Genomic DNA, 18,038 nt, shown 5'->3' with positions numbered 1-18,038 from the left:
GGCCCAATACTAGTAGACCTCCCATTACTAGACAAACTTGTTGGAGGAATCCCTTGAGCCCTCCCAACCAACCTGAGAAAAAGGAGGTATCTACCCCTGTGTGGTAGCTGTCCACCCTGGGACAGACAGTAAGCATATGGAAAGGATATAGAAGAAGGTAGTCATCTTTTATAGACTCGTTCTGTCTCTCTTGCAGTGGGAGGCGTGAATCCAGGTGCTCTTGCCCTCAAGCTTCAGAGCCGTCGGGGTGGTGAGAAGCACAGTGTACGGTCCCTCGAACCGCGGCTGGAGGCAGTCTTTCCGGACAAACTTCTTCACATACACTAGATCGCCTGGGATGAAATCATGTACTGCATCACCTATAGATTCTGGGAGAGAAGCAGATACTGGAGAGCGGGTGTTAGTCAATTCTCTAGACAAGGCAATCACAAATTTTACCACTCTATCATGTGTTTCAGACAACTCTTGGGGCCTAATCTCTCATATCTTGTGTGGGGTCCCAAACAAAATTTTATAGGGAGTCAGCCCATGTTTGGCCTGAGGAGTGTGTGTGATATGATACAATACTATGGGGAGTAGGTCGGGCCAGGGGAGGGGATGATCTTAGGTCATTTTCAAGAGCTGGGTCTTGAGTGTGGAATTCATCCTTTCTACTTTGCCTGAACTGGCAGGATGGTATGGAGTGTGGAGGCCCAAATCTGTTCCCAACATGTTCCAGAGTTCTTCGTAGATATTTGCTGTGAAAGCTGGTCCTTGATCCGATTCTATGACTTGGGGAACTCCAAATCTGCAGGCAATTTCGGTGATCAGTTTCTTGGCTGTGACTTTAGCAGTCATGTTGACAACCGGGTAGGCCTCGGGCCAGGCTGAGAACATATCCACGGCTACCAAAACGTACTCCTATTTTCCTGCTTTAGGCATTTGGATATGGTCGACTTGTATTCTCTGCCAAGGGTAGTCTGGTTTAGCCAGGTGTTGGAGAGGGACCCGTGCCGTACACGTTGGGTTGCAGGTAGCGCAGACAGAGCAGGATTTTGAGTATGCAGTCACAGTGGAAGAGATTCCGGGTGCAAAGTACAGTTTCTTGATACATGCCAAGGCTTGATTCTTTCCTCTGTGTGTAGGCCCGTGAGCCCATGCTGCCACAGCTGAGTACATGCGTCTAGGCAAGCAAGGCTTCCCATCCACTTGGTAAAGAGTCGAGTTGACCTTTGAATCTTTGCGACCTGCCAGCACAGCTCCTGCCGCTTTCCATTGCTTGACTTCTTCAGTGGGGGTCTTCCTTTGTTCCTCACACAATTTTTCTTCAGGCATCCTGACCCCCCTGGATTCCACTCGTGTCTCCGCTGGACTTGTATGATCTTCCGCCGGCTGTTCTTTGGCTCTTGCTCTAGTGAGCGCCACAGCTACGGTTTGCAGGGTCTCCCCCATCTCTTCTTCCTTTTCCTGCCACTTTGATGACACATTCTCCACTGCTGCAGTCTTGGCTGCTTGGTCAGCTAGGTGGTTGCCCCTGGCTTCCCTGGAATCTAGTCTTCCATGGGCCTTGACCTTGATAACAGCAACCTGAATGGGTAGCTCCAGGGCCTTCATTAGGGCCTTAATCCATGAGACATGTTTCACTGGTGTACCTGCAGCTGTGATGAATCCTCTAGACTTCCACAAGAGTCCAGAATCATTGCAAATTCCATGTCCATACCTGGAATCGGTATATATATATTCGCCTTTGTTCCTGCTGCCAGGTGGCAGACCTCTGTGAGAGCCACAAGTTCAGCTTCTTGTGCAGACATGTATGGTGGTAGAGCTTCAGCCTTGAGGACTGTTAGGTCTGTTGTGACAGCATATCCCGTGTGGAACTTCCCTTGAGGGTCTGCGAAACGGGATCCATCAGTCCATAGGTGCAAGGCAGGGTCTGCGAGCGGATGTGCCACCATATTCTCTGGAGCAGAAGTCTCTTCCTGCAAAATTTTTATACAATCATGAGGTTCCACCAATGGACCTTCACCCTCTTCACCTTCCCCCCTAGAAGGTGGAAGCAAAGTGGCAGGATTGATAGTCAGACATCTGGTAAATGTTATATTGGAGGGCAACAATAGGGAACACTGCAGCCGCAGGTGTCTTTGGTTGGTTAGATGTTTCGGAGATGTTTGTTGCAGAACAGCTGAGAGATCATGACCGGCCTGTATAACTAGATCATGTCCAAGGACGATATCAGCTGATTTGTCAAGGAGGATGTGAGCAGCGTGGACCGCCTTAAGGCACGTGGGGGCAGTTCGGGCGACAGGGTCCAGGCGGGCTGAGTAGTAGCCCAAAGGCCAATACTTATGATCATAGCGTTGTGCTAGAACTCCAGAGGCATGACCTTCCGATTCCGAGACAAAAAGGTGAAATGGCTGAGTATAGTCTGGTAAGCCCAAGGCCGGGGCAGAGACAACAGCCTGTTTAAGGCGGTCAAAATATAGTCTGTGTTGAAGAGAAACACGTGGATCTTCAGCATGAAGCCAAACTGAGCCTTCATCCTTGAGACAGTCTGACATCTCTGGCAAATTTGCTTCAGTGCCACAGAGTAAAAGATCATCCACATACTGTAGAAGGGTGACCTGAGGGTTCTCTTGAACCCATGGCTCCAGAATAGACTTCATAGAATGAGTGAATTGGTTAGGAGAGTTCTAGGCTCTGCGGAGTCCTGGTCCATGTAAGCTGTGCTCCTTGAAAGGTGAAGGCAGAAAGAAACCACGAATCTTCATGTAAGGGTATACTGAAGAAGGCGTTGGCCAGATCTAACTCCGTAAACAAGGTGGCCGTTGGAGGCAGCTGAGACAAGAGGGTGTTTGGGTTGGGTACCACTGGAGTTTCTAAAATGGTAGCTGCATTGACGGCTCTGAGATCCTGAACCAACCGGTATCTTGGAGGCTTTCCCGGAGCGGTTTTCTTTTTTACAGGAAAGAGGGGTGTATTGCATGGAGATACACATCTGACAAGGACTCCTGATTCCAGGAGGGAAACGATTTGGGTACCCAAGCTTTGTTCTTGTGCAGCCTTGAGGGGGTATTGTGGCAACCGTGGGTACCTGTGTCCAGGCTTGAGGTGTACTCGGACCGGGGGAACCTGCAGGAGGCCGACGTCCTCCGGCCCACTGGACCACAGAGAGTGAGGGAACTGTGAGGTATCAAGAAAAGTGTGAGGTTGTATGGTCATCATCATGAGAGGGAAGGCTTTAAGAACACAGCGGTCTTCAGTCCCTTGTTCGGAATGAGGGTCCCGCAAAAGAAGCTCCATACCATGGTTTCCGAAGGTAATTGTTGCCTTCATCCGCTCTAAGAGATTGGCTCCCAACAGGTTGACAGGGCAAGTTTCAGAGACCAAGAATCTTGTGAGTACTCCGGTGAACGGTCCTGCAGACACAGGGACTGTGAGTGGAGAGGAAATATGTTGGCCTTCCACCCCAACACAGGTGAGGGTATCCGGTGATAGGGATACAGAAGGAGGGAGCTGTGCAGAGGAAATGACAGATGTGGCCGCCCCAGTGTCCACCAGGAACTCCAGTGGTTGATGGTCCACCTGTAAAGTGACAGTCCCACAGGCGGCCGTGAGATGCGTAGCCGGGAAAGTGGACACTGGTTGACCGAGCTGTCATTGGCGTGGATGAGATGGTTCACGGGAAGGTCCCTGGTTGTGTGGACCGTCACGGAACGACCGGTCATGGTACTGTCTGCGGGTTGGACAGTCTCTGAGGATGTGGTCAAGGCTACCACACTCCCAACACAACATTCGTCCTCCAGAATCACGAGATTGTCTTCTGTTTCTAGATGGTCCCTTGTCATCTCTTCTGTCTTGTTTTCTATATGTGGGAGGAGTATCATCACCTGTGCCTTTAACCATTACCCACTTGATTCCATGTTGGTTGCCAGGGGGTGGGTAGCTTTCTTGAGCTTGATATACCATGGCAGGAGTGGTTTTCTTCTTTGGCTTAGTATCCTTTTCCATTTTTAGCATTGATTTTTGGAAAGCTTTAACGATGTCCACCGCGTCGTTGAAAGAAGAAGAACGAATCTCGGGCCATACTCTCAGGACTTCATCTCTGAGAGCGTCTTGTAGGCCATCTACTAGGGCCTGAACCAACAGGGCGGCCTGCGTCTTGACGTGAGGACTGTATCCGAGATCCTCAAAATGCATGCTGAGTCTTGCAGCATATCTTTCCACAGATTCATCAGGGTCTTGTTGAACATCTTGTACAGACCCAGCTTGATCTGACAAGCGATCCTGAGCCCAGGCTTTTAACTGTTTCATGTATTCTAGGCCGGATTCATACGTACTAAGAGATCCTGCTTTTGTGGAATCCATGGCCTTTTGAAAGCTCTCCGTTTTCGGCTAAGTGAGCCTGGCATTCTGCAGCCAGAGTAGAACCAGCAGCAAGGGCAATTTTACGAGCCAATCCTCCAACATGGCTCATACGGGTGTTTGCAGGGTTGATTATGGCCCCCACCCGATGTGTAAGGATGTCACCATAGCCTATTGACAGAGTGACGGGGCGTCCTGATGGGTCTACTAGGTTCCGGGAGCGGCAGGGGTCCCAGACTTCTGAGGGGCTGGGGGGGTGGTGCTCTTTCAGCAGTTGCTTGGAGCAAGGGTCGGAGTATGGGCAATGAATGTGGGGTGGAGGATGCCATAGGAGACGTATGGGGTAAAGGAGGGGGGGCTGGAGTATCTTGAGCCCATGCCTCATTTGGCTCCGTATCGTCTTGAGTAACAGTATGTTGGCGGAGGGAGAGCAGTCTGGCCTGAAATTCTGGGGAGTTGAGGAGGATATCCCCAGGGTTGTGGGTGACTCCCATAGGAAACAGGGGAAGCGTCTCAGCATCGTGGACTGGAGCAGAGGGTGTCACATTAACTTCAGATGGGTGCTCTGGGACTGCGGGCTTTTCCACCTGTGCTGGTGGCTGGTAATATGCACCGGACGGATCTAGTAGTGGATATAGGCCGGATTGGGGCTTTCCGGGCCTCCCACAACAAGTAAGAGGTGTAGCAAGATGGCCGTGGGAGGGAGGAGTTAGAGTGGAAGTGGGATTGTTCTTGGGGGCAGGGAAAGGTGTAGTAAGATGGACGTTGGAGGAAGGAGGGGGGAGTGGGGGTGGGATTGTTCTTGGGGGCAGGGAAAGGTGTAGTGACAGGCATCAACGGGGTTACGGCCAATTTAGGGTCACATAACAAATCACATTCTGCAGCTTTCATGTATCCGAACAAAGGCTCGGCATTCTCTGTTCCCCCCTGCACCATCTACTCTAAGATGTGTCTGAGCCTGGTGCAGAAGTCCTCACCCAGCTTTCCCAATTTCTGTGTAACACATTCTTTCTACACTGAAAACTAAAGCCTGCCTGTACTGGATAAGCTTATCATGTTATACAAATTCCTAACATTCTTCTTGCCTTCTTGCCTTCCCGTAACTCCACTAATTGGCTTAACTCCCACAGCAGCATTCCGCAACTTACGAGATCTTTCAAATTTGAATATACGCAACATTTTCTTATAGAATGCAATGATCTGTCGCGACTCAGATCACTGGTGCAGCCGACAGGTCGCCACCCGTCAGTGTAGAGTACTCCTCAATACACTGATAAGACAGAGAGACCCCTCATCTATCCCTTTTTCCTAACCTTGAATGGCGACTTTACAGTACGACTCACCACGGCACCCTGACTGACAGCAGAACCCCTCCTTATGAGGTTTCTCTGTATAAGACGAAGAGTACACCTCAATTCGTCACAGATCCTGACAGCAGAACCCCTCCTTATGAGGTTTCTCTGTATAAGACGAAGAGTACACCTCAATTCGTCACAGATCCTGACAGCAGAACACCTCCTTATGAGGTTTCTCTGTATAAGACGAAGAGTACACCTCAATTCGTCACAGATTCTTTCTCCCTTACACTACAATTCAGGAATGCTTTGAAACCTCGATTATCAGTCACGGGAGGCAGCTATCTAAGAAAAGTACAGTGACCGGGGGAGGAGGAGGTGGTGTTCACACGAGCACGCGCAGGCATGCGACGTCACTCGTTTTAACACTTGCTGGTTCAGGACGTGGTGCGGGACGCCTGAGGTCTCACCACTCGACCGGTCACCCACCCAGATCCAACCTGACAGCCCCACAGAAACCGCTGCGGCTGACACACAGGCAAGTGAAACACATATATTATATATATCTCAACTTACCGTGTTCGATGGAGGTTGATCAGGCCTCAAATTCATCCACCGCGGTCACCACCAGGGAAGTCAGCAATATGGGTCCGGGAGGGCGGCGTACCGCTAGCCACGCCGCACGTTGAGCGCCATTTGTGGGGGTCGTGATGACATTCAACTCGTCCTCCAGTCACTCCAAATTAAGGCTATGAGCATGGGTCAACCATTCAAAGAATGAGTCAGACAACAAGCTGGTTCAAACTCAGAGCACGCTCAAAAGACTACTACAGACAACGCTCTCAGCAATGTTCTGTGTTTATTCCTACATACACAAACCTAAATACACTACATAATGGGGAGGGAAAAGGGGTTGTCCGGGGCGGGGTAAGCCATGAAAGTCCAGTGTCTGGCCACTCCTGATTGGTCCACATCTCCTTATCTCAGTCTCTGGGCAGATATTGCAGCCGTCAGCTTATAATCTTGTTTCGTTTCTCTGAAATAAGTCTTGGCAACACTGGAACTGTCTTAGTTTAAGTTTCGATTTAAGTAATACGTAGCAAGGAAAGCTTATTGTTATAAGACACAAAATGGTGGTTAGTACATTAGCAAAAAAGCGTATAAAAGTTACAAAAGTATAAAAGTTACAAAAATATATATTCTCTTTTACCCCGACACAGCAATTACATCTTCAATGCTCTTACTGAGGGAAGGACGTTGTTGGCCAAAATCTCGCAATAATGACCCCATCCATCCTCCCTTCAATACAGTGCAGTTATCCTGTCCTCTTTGCAGAAAAGCACCCTCAAAGTAGGATGTTTCCCCCACCATGCTTCACGGTTGGGCCGGTGTTCCTGGGATTCTACTCATCCTTCTTCTTCCCCAAACACGGCGAATGGAGTTGATACTAAAAAGTTCTATTTTGGTCTCATCTGACCACATGACCTTCTCCAATGCCTCCTCTGGATCATCCACAAGGTCATTAGCGAACTTCAAACGGGCTTGGACATGTGCCTGTGTGAGCAGGGGGACCTTTCATGCCCTGCAGGATTTTAATCTATGATGGCGTAGTGTGTTACTAACGGTAATGTTGGAGACTTTGGTCCAAGCTCTCTTCAGTTCATTGACCAGGTCCTCCCGTGTAGTTCTGGGCTGATTCCTAACCTTTTTCAGTATCATCCTTACCCATGAGGTGAGATCTTGCATGGAGCCCCAGACTGAGGAAGATTGACAGCCATCTTATGTTTCTGACATTTTCTAATAATTGAGCCAACAATTGTTGCCTTCTCAACAAGCTGCTTGCTTATTGTCCTGTAGCCCATCCCAGCCTTTTGTAGGTCTACAATTTTGTCCCTGGTGTCCTTAGACAGCTCTTTGGTCTTTGCCATGGTGGAGAGATTGGAGTGTAATTGATTGAGTGTGTGGATAGGTGTCTTTTATACAGGTAATGAGTTCAAACACATGCAATTAATACAGGTAATGAGTGCAAAGTAGGAGGGCTTCTTAAATAAAAACTAACCGGTCTGTGAGAGCCAGAATTCTTGTTGGTTGGTAGGTAATCAAATACTTATTTCATGCAATAAAATCCAATTTATTTATGTAAAAATCATACAATGTGATTTTCTGGATTTTTTTTAGATTCTTTGTCTCACAGGTGAAGTGTACCTGCGATAAAAATTACAGGCCTCTCCATTTTTTGTAGGTGGGAAAACTTGCAAAATTGACAGTGTATCAAATACTCATTTCCCCCACTGTATATCTAGTAACATACAAAATAGAGGATCAAAACCACCATTAGGATATGTGCATATGATGTCTTTTCGAGGCGGGCGACATTATCAAGTTTGTCAGAAGGAAGATGCTCAAGGGCACGCTGACTTTTTTTCCCTGAACTGTATTTAGAGTCTTTTGGTCACTTCCTGATTGCTTATTAGATGTTTTTGGCCACTAACATTTTTTTTTACTGAGATTTTCTGGCTATTTCTTTTTAACTTCATTCAATAACTGAAAATGCCTGAAGAATGGTGAGCCCACTTCTGTTAACCGCTTGAAGTCTTTGGAAAATTGAAGCTGTATAAAGCACTTAAATACCTGAATATACAGTTAGGTCCATATATATTTGGACAGAGACAACATTTTTCTAATTTTGGTTCTAGACATTACCACAATGAATTTTAATCAAAGCAATTCAGATACAGTTGAAGTTCAGACTTTCAGCTTTCATTTGAGGGTATCCACATTAAAATTGGATGAAAAGTTTAGGCGTTTCAGCTCCTTAACATGTGCCACCCTGTTTTTAAAGGGACCAAAAGTAATTGGACAATTGACTCCAAGGCTATTTCATGGACAGGTGTGGGCAATCCCTTCGTTATGTCATTCTCAATTAAGCAGATAAAAGGCCTGGAGTTGATTTGAGGTGTGGTGCTTGCATTTGGAAGGTTTTGCTGTGATGTAAACATGTGGTCAAAGGAGCTTTCCATGCAGGTGAAACAAGCCATCCTTAAGCTGCAAAAACAGAAAAAACCCATCCGAGAAATTGCTACAATATTAGGAGTGGCAAAATCTACAGTTTGGTACATCCTGAGAAAGAAAGAAAGCACTGGTGAACTCATCAATGCAAAAAGACCTGGGCGCCCACGGAAGACAACAGTGGTGGATGATCGCAGAATAATCTCCATGGTGAAGAGAAACCCCTTCACAATAGCCAACCAAGTGAACAACACTCTCCAGGAGGTAGGCGTATCAATATCCAAATCTACCATAAAGAGAAGACTGCGTGAAAGTAAATACAGAGGGTTCACTGCACGGTGCAAGCCACTCATAAGCATCAAGAATAAAAAGGAGTAACAGGGGAAAATATGGGGAAATAGCAGATATTAGTCTGTAACTGACAGTTTACAGTTTAACTAGATGTAGCAGAGTCAAACCAGTAACAAACGACAGTTTTTTCATTTAGCTGACTTGTATCCTCTACAAGGCAGTTGCCAGCTGGTGCTGGTGACGCTGTCTTCAGGCGTCCCCGCCCAAACAATGCTCCGTCTTCTAGCGGCAGCGGGCGGTCTCCGGTTTTACCCGCTGAGCCCATAGTCCATAACACGGCACCTCACGTGCTCAGCTCCACGGACCCTGCGTCTCTTCTCCCTACAGTTAGATTGACTCCTCCGGTCCACTGCACTCGGATCCCTTGCTCCAAGTCCTGTAGCCAGGAGCCTGGACCCTCTCACACTGCTCTGCTCCGCAGGACTCAGCTCTGCTTTCCCACGCAAACGTCCTCGTCTCTCCCTCTCTCTCGTCACACCAGGAGTCCCTCTGTCACCAGACCTCCCAGCTCTCTTTCTCGACACACCCCCAGCTTCCCTGTCACATGACTCCTCTGCTTGCAGTCTGTCTTCCCCCTGCAACACGAGGTACGGCCCCGGCAGTTCCGGATCCCTTGCTCTGAAAGTACTTACACCCCAGTCTTCCCCCTTACACATACACTATATAAAAAGACACATATGCATGTTTTTCTCAATATCTGACATGAAATCAGAATAAACCTTTCCCATTTTAGGTCCATTAGGATTACCATAATTTTTAATATTTGCCAAATGACAGAATAATGAGAGAGAGAGAATGTTTTAAGGCATTTTTACTACTTGCTGCAAAATCAAAAGTTTACATACATTTCATTAAAATTTGGTACCATTACCCTTAAACTGAATGACTTGGGTCAAACATTTGGGATATCTTTCCACAAGCTCCTCACAATAGTTGGTCGGAATTTGGGCCCATTCCTCCTGACTAGTGATGGGCGAGCACTAAAATGCTCGGGTGCTCGTTGCTCGGGTCGAGCACATTGGAATACTCGGGTGCTCGACCACAGCAACGAGCCCAATGTAAGTCTATGGGAAACTCGAGCATTTTTCAGGCGCCTCCCCCCGGCAGTCTGCAGAGGGCCTAAAAATTGCCCAAATCGATGGGAACAGTGCTCAAATGACATGGGAACAGCATGCGGAAGACCCCTGGAAGCATTTCTGACTCCCAGGTCACTGCTGTCACCAACGTTATCAGAGGTATTACACCACTTTTACAGACTCACAATAAAACATACAAAAACAAAACCAAAATGGATTTTCCTGGGAAATATGTTAAGGAACATGCTTTCCATTGTAATGACTTGTACTGTATATAAAGAAAAATGAATAGCCAAAAACAAAAATACTCCTCCACACCTTGGGCTATGTTCACACTTAGCGTTTTTGATGCGTTTTTGCACTTTTGCATTGCTTTCAACCGTGGCAAATGCATTCACCAGGAAATGTCATTTTAACATTTTACAACCTTATCTGGCCATGTGGTGTGTGAGACATGATCAGACACATCGTGTTTCATTTATGAAGGAGGGACTCTGAAAGTCACAAAGCCTATTTTATAGGGCCATCAGGCGGCCTTTACTATTCTTAAAGGGCCAGCAGTCGGCCCTCATTATTCTTAGAGAGCCATCAGCCGGCTATGTTTTATTGTTCCCATTACTAAAGAGTGGGTCTCTTATACTGTTATTGCGTATGCAGTGAGTGGCAGGGCTGCCCAAAATTTGGACGCACCCCAATACCCCCTTGAAGAGACTTAGAGGAGGGCCTCCTGAAAACAATGTTCCCATTATTAGGAAGTAGGTCTCCCATTGTGTTTGCCTATGCAGTGAAAGCAAGGGTTGCCAAAAATTTGGAGGCACTCCAATGCCCCTTGGAAGAGACGTGGAGGTCAGAGGGCCTCCTGAAAACAATGTTCCCATTATTAGGAAGTAGGTCTCCCATTATGTTTGCCTATGTAGTGAATGCAAGGGTTACCAAAAATTTGGAGGCACCCCAATGCCCCTTGGAAGAGACGTAGAGGTGGGCCTCTTGAAAAAAAATGTTCCCATTATTAGAAAGTGGGCCTCCCATTGTGTTTGCCTATGCAGTGAATGCAAGGGCTGCTAAAAACTAGGAGGCACTCCAATACCCCTTGGAAGACACATGGAGGAGGGCCTCATAAAAAATGTCCTCATTAGAAAGGAGCGGGCCTCCTATACTTGTAATGCCCATGCCCTAAGTGTATGGGCTGACAAACATTTACCCCTAGGGGGTATACATGAACATACTGTATAAAAACTACATGCATCATAAACACCCTTTAAAAAAATTACCTGGTGATATGGTGGTGGAGGATGAGGATGAGGAGAAGGAGGAGGACAAGAGCAAATAGACAAAATCAGGAAGCGTATACCCATGTGTGGGTGTGAAGAGGTGCATGGGAATACACCTCCCAAAAAAAGACACTGGATTTGAGTTTATGTTACGCTGCTATCATTGAGAAGTCTTGCCCAATCCAACCCTTGTTCATTTTTATAAGAGTCAGCCTGTCAGCATTTTCAGTTGACAGGCGGATGCACTTATCAGTTATAATTCCACCAGCGGCACTAAAAACCCGCTCTGATAAAACGCTGGCAGCAGGGCAGGCCAGGACCTCCAAGGCATAGAGAGCCAGTTCATTCCACGTATCCAGCTTGGATACCCAATAATTATAAGGCACAGAGGAATCACGGAGGAAGTTGGTACGGTCGGCAAGGTACTCCCTCAGCATCTTCCCAAACTTTGCACTCCTTGTGAGAGTACCCCGCGCCTCAGGGCCTGTGCGATGGGAGGGGCTGAGAAAATTCTCCCAGAACTTTGACAGTGTTCCCCTGCCTCTGCTGGATTGAAGTTGTGTTTCTCTTGCCTGTACTCCTTGGTTGTCCAACGAACTGTGACCTCTGCCACCAGCGTTTTCAGATGGGAATTTTTTTAATAGTTCCGCAGCAAGGGCCTTCTGGTACTGCCCCATTTTTGTAGACCAGTCAGCCTCAGAAATAAGAGATATAAAGTTCTCCTTGTAGCGTGGGTCTAGAAGTGTCACCAACAAGTAATGACTGTCGCCCAAAATTTTGAAAACGCGAGGGTCATGGGAAAGGCAGCGTAACATAAACTTAGCCATACGTGCCAGACTGCTAACAGGCAAGAGGATGACTGACCATGCTCTCCTCTTCCTCCTCCTCTCTGTCCTCTGGCCATCCACACTGAACAGATGGGATGACAGTTATGCAGGTAGTACCGTCTATAGCTCATGAAACTAGCTCCTGTTCTTCCTCCTCCTCTTCCTCATTGTCACCCAATCCACATTGGGATGAGTTGAGGCTTGGCTGTGTGTAATCACCCTGTATGGTTCCTTGCTTCATCTCATCGTGCTCCACCTGCAATGCATCCTCTTTGATTGTGAGAAAAGAGCGTTTCAGAAGACAGAGAAGCGGGATGGTGATGCTAATTGTTATGCACACGCCCGGGCTGACTGGCGTGTGCGTGATTTAATGATTCCACTGTGCCATGAACCGGAGAGTGCCTGGTGGGGCGTAACTAAGTATCAACCCGATCCGACCAAGGTCGCACGACGGCTACGATGCCATGCGCCAGAGAGGAACCGAGAAGAGGGACCAGGCGTGACTCCAGGTCAGACCCCTGACACGGCTGTTTACGCCCACACCGGGGAATACAGGAACAGGCAGGTTAGGCTGGCATACAGACAGGTGGGTATTGGCAGGCACTGCTGGAGTGCAGACAGGAGGATACTGGCAGGCACGGCTGGTATGCAGACAGGAGGGTACTGACAAGTACGGCTGGCGTACAGACGGGGAGGTACTAGCAGGTTGGAGCACAGGCTGGATAGGGTCCAGTACAGACTGGGATTCAGGAACAGAACTGAAGATGCGGTAGACAAGCAGAGCAGAGAGGAACCGCCGAAGCAGTGAGCAAGGCGGAGCAGACAGGAGCCGCCTGAGCGGTGAGCAAGGCAGAGCAGGCAGGAACCGCCGGAGCGGTGAGCAAGACAGAGCAAGGAGAAACTGCCAGAGTGGTGAGCAAGACAGAGCAGGGAGAAACCACCGGAGCGGTGAGCAAGACAGAGCGGGCAGAAACCGCTGGAGCGGGGAGCAAGACAGAGCGGGCAGAAACCGCCAGAGCGGTGAGCAAGGCAGAGCAGGCAGGAACCGCCGGAGCGGTGAGCAAGGCAGAGCAGGCAGGAACCGCTGGAGCAGTGAGCAAGGCAGAGCAGGCAGGAACCGCCGGAGCGGTAAACAAGACGGAGCAGGCAGGAACCGCCGGAGCGGTGAGCAAGGCAGAGCAGGCAGGAACCGCCGGAGCGGTGAGCAAGGCAGAGTGGGCAGAAACCGCCGGAGCGGTGAGCAAGACAGAGCGGGCAGAAACCGCTGGAGCGGGGAGCAAGACAGAGCGGGCAGAAACCGCCAGAGCGGTGAGCAAGGCAGAGCAGGCAGGAACCGCCGGAGCGGTGAGCAAGGCAGAGCAGGCAGGAACCGCTGGAGCAGTGAGCAAGGCAGAGCAGGCAGGAACCGCCGGAGCGGTAAACAAGACGGAGCAGGCAGGAACCGCCGGAGCGGTGAGCAAGGCAGAGCAGGCAGGAACCGCCGGAGCGGTGAGCAAGGCAGAGTGGGCAGAAACCGCCAGAGCGGTGAGCAAGGCAGAGCGGGCAGGAACCACTGGAGCGGTGAACAAGGCACAGCAGAGATAAACCGCTGGAGCGGTGAGCAAAGGCAGAGCAGAGCAGACAGGGCACTGTTCACACGGAACAGACTGGAAGAGAAAGGCAGAACCAGATACACACAAGATACTTGCAATGAAGTAGCGAGTGTACTCTAAACTCACAAACGGAAGTACAGCGACAATGAGTAAGAGTTAGGTGCAGGTTCAGACTCTGCAGAAAAAGGGAAGGTATGGACATAAAGACAGGTAACAGGCTAGGAGAGTGTTTAGACAGGAACTGAGTGTTCAGACAGGAACTGACACTGCAGCGAGATACAGGAGCGAGTCTGGGTATGCGGCCCCCAGAAAAGGCGGAACGAACAGGATAGGAGCGAGTTCAGACTGGCCTGGAAATACAGCCTCCAGGAAGGCGGACAGACAGGCAAGAAAACACAGATAACAGATCTAGGTATGCGGCCCCTAGAAGGCGGGACGAACAGGCTAGGAGCGTGTTCAGACAGGCCTGGAAATACAGTCTCCAGGAAGGCGGACAGACAGGCAAGAGAAACAGAACAGGACCTGGCACATTCAGAGTCAAGGAGCACACTGAATGATAGAGTTGCTCAGGCACCAGCTTCCAGGTGAAGCTGGTTTAAATATCCAGTGACAGACAGCAATAGGCTGAGGACGCATTAGAGGTGTGCCCACAGCAGCTACAAGAAACAGGAAGTAACCGGGCCACCGCCCTAAGCAGTCAGAACAGAGACAAACAGACAGCATGAATAGAAGCCAGGCTAGCAGACTGGACTGAAGATTGAGTTTGCGATCTTGCACAGTGAGAGATGGTGCAGCATGCAAGCCCACCACCAGGTATGTTACACTAATTATGGCGTCATCGCCGCTCACCATCTTGGTGAAGTCCTCAAAGTTTTGGAGGATGGTACATATGTCTGACATCCATGTCCACTCCTGAGGTCTTATGTGTGGAGTCTGAACTGAATACCGATGGCCTTGTTGATGCTGGTACTCAATATCTGCCCTCTTCTGCTCACAAATCCTTCCCAACATCTGCAGTGTTGAGTTCCAATGCGTGGGGACATCACACAGCAGTCTGTGAGCCGGAAGCTGCAAACGCTGCTGAAGCACATCAAGTGCAGCGGAAGCTGTAGCTGACTTTCTAAAATGGGCACACAGGTGGCGTATTTTGACAAGCAGATCCGGCAGCTCCGGGTAGGATTTGAGAAATCGCTGAACCACGAGATTAAGCACATGGGCCAGGCATGGTACGTGTGTGAGCTCGCCTCGCCTCAGAGCGCCATCAGGTTCCGGCCATTGTCACAAGACCATGCTTGGCTGTAGGTTCAGTGGTGTGAGCCACAGATCTGCCTGCTCTTTCAGAGCTGTCCACAACTCTTCAGCATTGTGGGGTTTGTCACCTACGCATATTAGCTTTGGCACAGCCTGTTGCCGCTTGGCCGAGGCAGTGCTGCAGTGCTTCCAGCTTGTGACTGATGTAGTCATTTCAGAGATGGAGGCTGAAGAGGAGGAGGTGCAGGAGCTGTAGACTGTTGGGGCAACCCTGATTGATCTAGGGCCCGCGATCCTTGACATCGGGAGGACGTGTTAAATTCCAAGATCCGACTGCGTCCCGGCTTCCACTATGTTTACCCAGTGTGCCATCAGCGAGATATACCGTCCCTGCCCACAAGCACTTGTCCACGTGTCTGTGGTTAGGTGGACTTTCCCAGTAACTGCGTTGTTGAAGGCACGGCTAATGTTTTGGGACACGTGCTTGTGTAATGCGGGGACAGCACACCGGGAGAAATAGTGGCGATTGGGCACCGAGTACCGAGGAATGGCTGCCGCCATCAGGTTGCGGAATGCTTCCATCTCCACGAGCCTAAAAGGCAACATTTCAAGCGCAAGCAGTCGTGAAATGTTGGAATTTACTAGTGTGGCCTGTGGGGCATTGGCTGCATATTTGCGCTTACGTTCCAAGCACTGGGGTATGGACTACTGAATGCTGTGCTTGAACAAGGACGTGGACGTGCTTCCTGATGCTGCTACTTGAGAGTGTGCAACGACAGGTGCAGGGCAGGAGGCATCTTGGCATGCGCCATGGAGAGGGGATTGGGGTGCATGCACAACAGCGGAAGAAGCAGTGGTGTCACCCGCAGACACTGTTTCTAGACCCTGGTGTTCGGCTCACTTAGTGGGGTGCTTTGCTGCCATGTGCCTGAACATGCTGGTGATGGTCAGGCTTCTAGTTATGCTACAAAACCAAAAAGATCTATTTTGGAGAGAGAAATTTGAATGTTAAGGAGAAAAGATTTTTTTCCCCCCTATACAGAGATATTAATATGCCCCCCCCTACCATTCAGGGCTGCTCATGACTGTTGCTTTAGCGCTGATGGACGCCCAGCACTTTGCGACGCAGTGAGGTGGCCACTCTGTGTGTTTGCGTGGTGCTGAGCCTCCCACAGCCTGTTGCCTGCTCATTCAGGCTTTCTGATGCGCCCTCTGAACCTTAACACACCTGTCTCTGTGTGCATATGCCTCCGTCCCGGCGGCGTCTCCGACGGGCTGCGTTGCTGTGTAATGTGGGAGGTACTCCAGCCCCTTCCTGGCCGCGTGTGACGCGCGGGCGTCCGCGTCATCGCCAGGGGCGGGACATTACAACGTACCGAATTCCGATTGGTACATTCTGGTACGTAAGGTGTCCCCTCTCCTCATGATAACCACGCCTCCTGACGAAGCCACTTCCGGGAAAAACGCGCGTCGAGGCTGCTTTACACCCCCAGCATTCTCTCCCACGCTGCCTTGGATCCCATTGACATGACTCAAGGTAATGGAAGCTTAATGCCTGTATTCATGATTTACTGACACGTACATTTCATAGCGTAACTATTATGATTTATTGCTCATTTGATTGCATGTAACCGCTCTGGTATCTACCTGTATGTATTTTATATACAGGGCTATCAGTCTTATGCTAGATATTTTCTCAGCTTCCCTCATAGGATTTGTAACCATTATCACCAGATATGGTCAGTGTTAGGATTTTCATCCATTGGCAGCATATTTACATTTTGGGGTGTTAGTCTCTTTGCTACATTATCCACCCTACTCCACTACTCTCTAGCTGTCTTCTCCCCCCTTCCCTTGTTGCCCTCATTTTGTCCTTCACTATTGTAATTTTTATGATATTAATATTTTTTCAATAAAGTACAGTATATATTTATCATTTAAATCCCTCATGTGTGTCTGTTTGGAGAGTACTTATAAGTAGACTAAAATCATTACCTGTATAGGGGGGAAAAAAATCTTTTCTCTTTCACATTCGAATTTCTCTCTCCAAAATAGATCTTTTTGGTTTTACTTCTACTATAGGGATTTGCTGACCATGTATTATATGTTAGGCAGATAGGCTTACTAGTTTTGCTACCCCTGCTGATGCTGGCCTGGCAGGTGGTGCAAATGGCCTTTTTGGGGTTATCGGCAGAGTGTTTAAAAAACAACCAGACTCAGGAAGACCTAACAGTTGTACTGGCAACTTCCTTCGTGTTGGTGTTACGGGGCACGGTTGCCTGCCTTCTGTCTGTGGCCACCACACTGCTTCTTCCTGCCTGTTGGGGTGCTCTGCCTCCCTCCCCCTGTGTGCTGCTGTCCTCACTCTGCATGTCCTCCTACCAGCTAGGGTCAGTTACTATATCATCCACCACCTCGTGTTCCACTTCTGCACCCTGGTCTTCTTCTTAACTTTCTGTCAGTTGTGTCTCATCATCATCCACCTCTTGTGACACTTTCCCACCATCCCCATGGCTGCTCAAACATTTGGGCATCGCTACATCCGATCTCCTCTTGCCCTGCTTCAAGTGGACCGGGCGAGAGGCCCGAATCTTTAAATGGAAAAGTGAACAGCTCTTCGGAGTCTCCAAGTGTGGGATCAGTTGTCTCTGGGCACTCGGCATGGTGGGAGGAAGGAGGATTAGGGTGAGGAATATGCAGTCCAGACTCACGGCTACTGAGAGTTGGCCGTGTGGAAGACAGGGTGGTGGTGGTGGTGGCAAAGTGACTGGAAGCATTATCCGCTATCCAACAAACAACCTTTTGACACTGCTCTTGGTTCAATAGTGGTGTGCTGCGGTCCCCTAAGAATTGGGACGAGAAGGTCAGGCGAGAAGATGTGGGTGTTTGTTGTGGCACAATTTCAGCTTGCCCACGGCCTCGGCTTCAGCGTCTGCATGCATCATCACCATCATGTCCAGTTCCCTGTCCCTTGCCAAGTGCCTTGTCCATTTTAAATGTAGGACAATATCTTCTGACTCACCCA

This window comes from Phyllobates terribilis, unplaced genomic scaffold (genome assembly GCF_046119375.1).
Source record: "Phyllobates terribilis strain yellow unplaced genomic scaffold, ASM4611937v1 Scaffold_89__1_contigs__length_6337102, whole genome shotgun sequence".
In the NCBI taxonomy this organism is placed as follows: Eukaryota; Metazoa; Chordata; class Amphibia; order Anura; family Dendrobatidae; genus Phyllobates; species Phyllobates terribilis.
Note: the sequence above shows the minus strand (reverse complement) of the source record.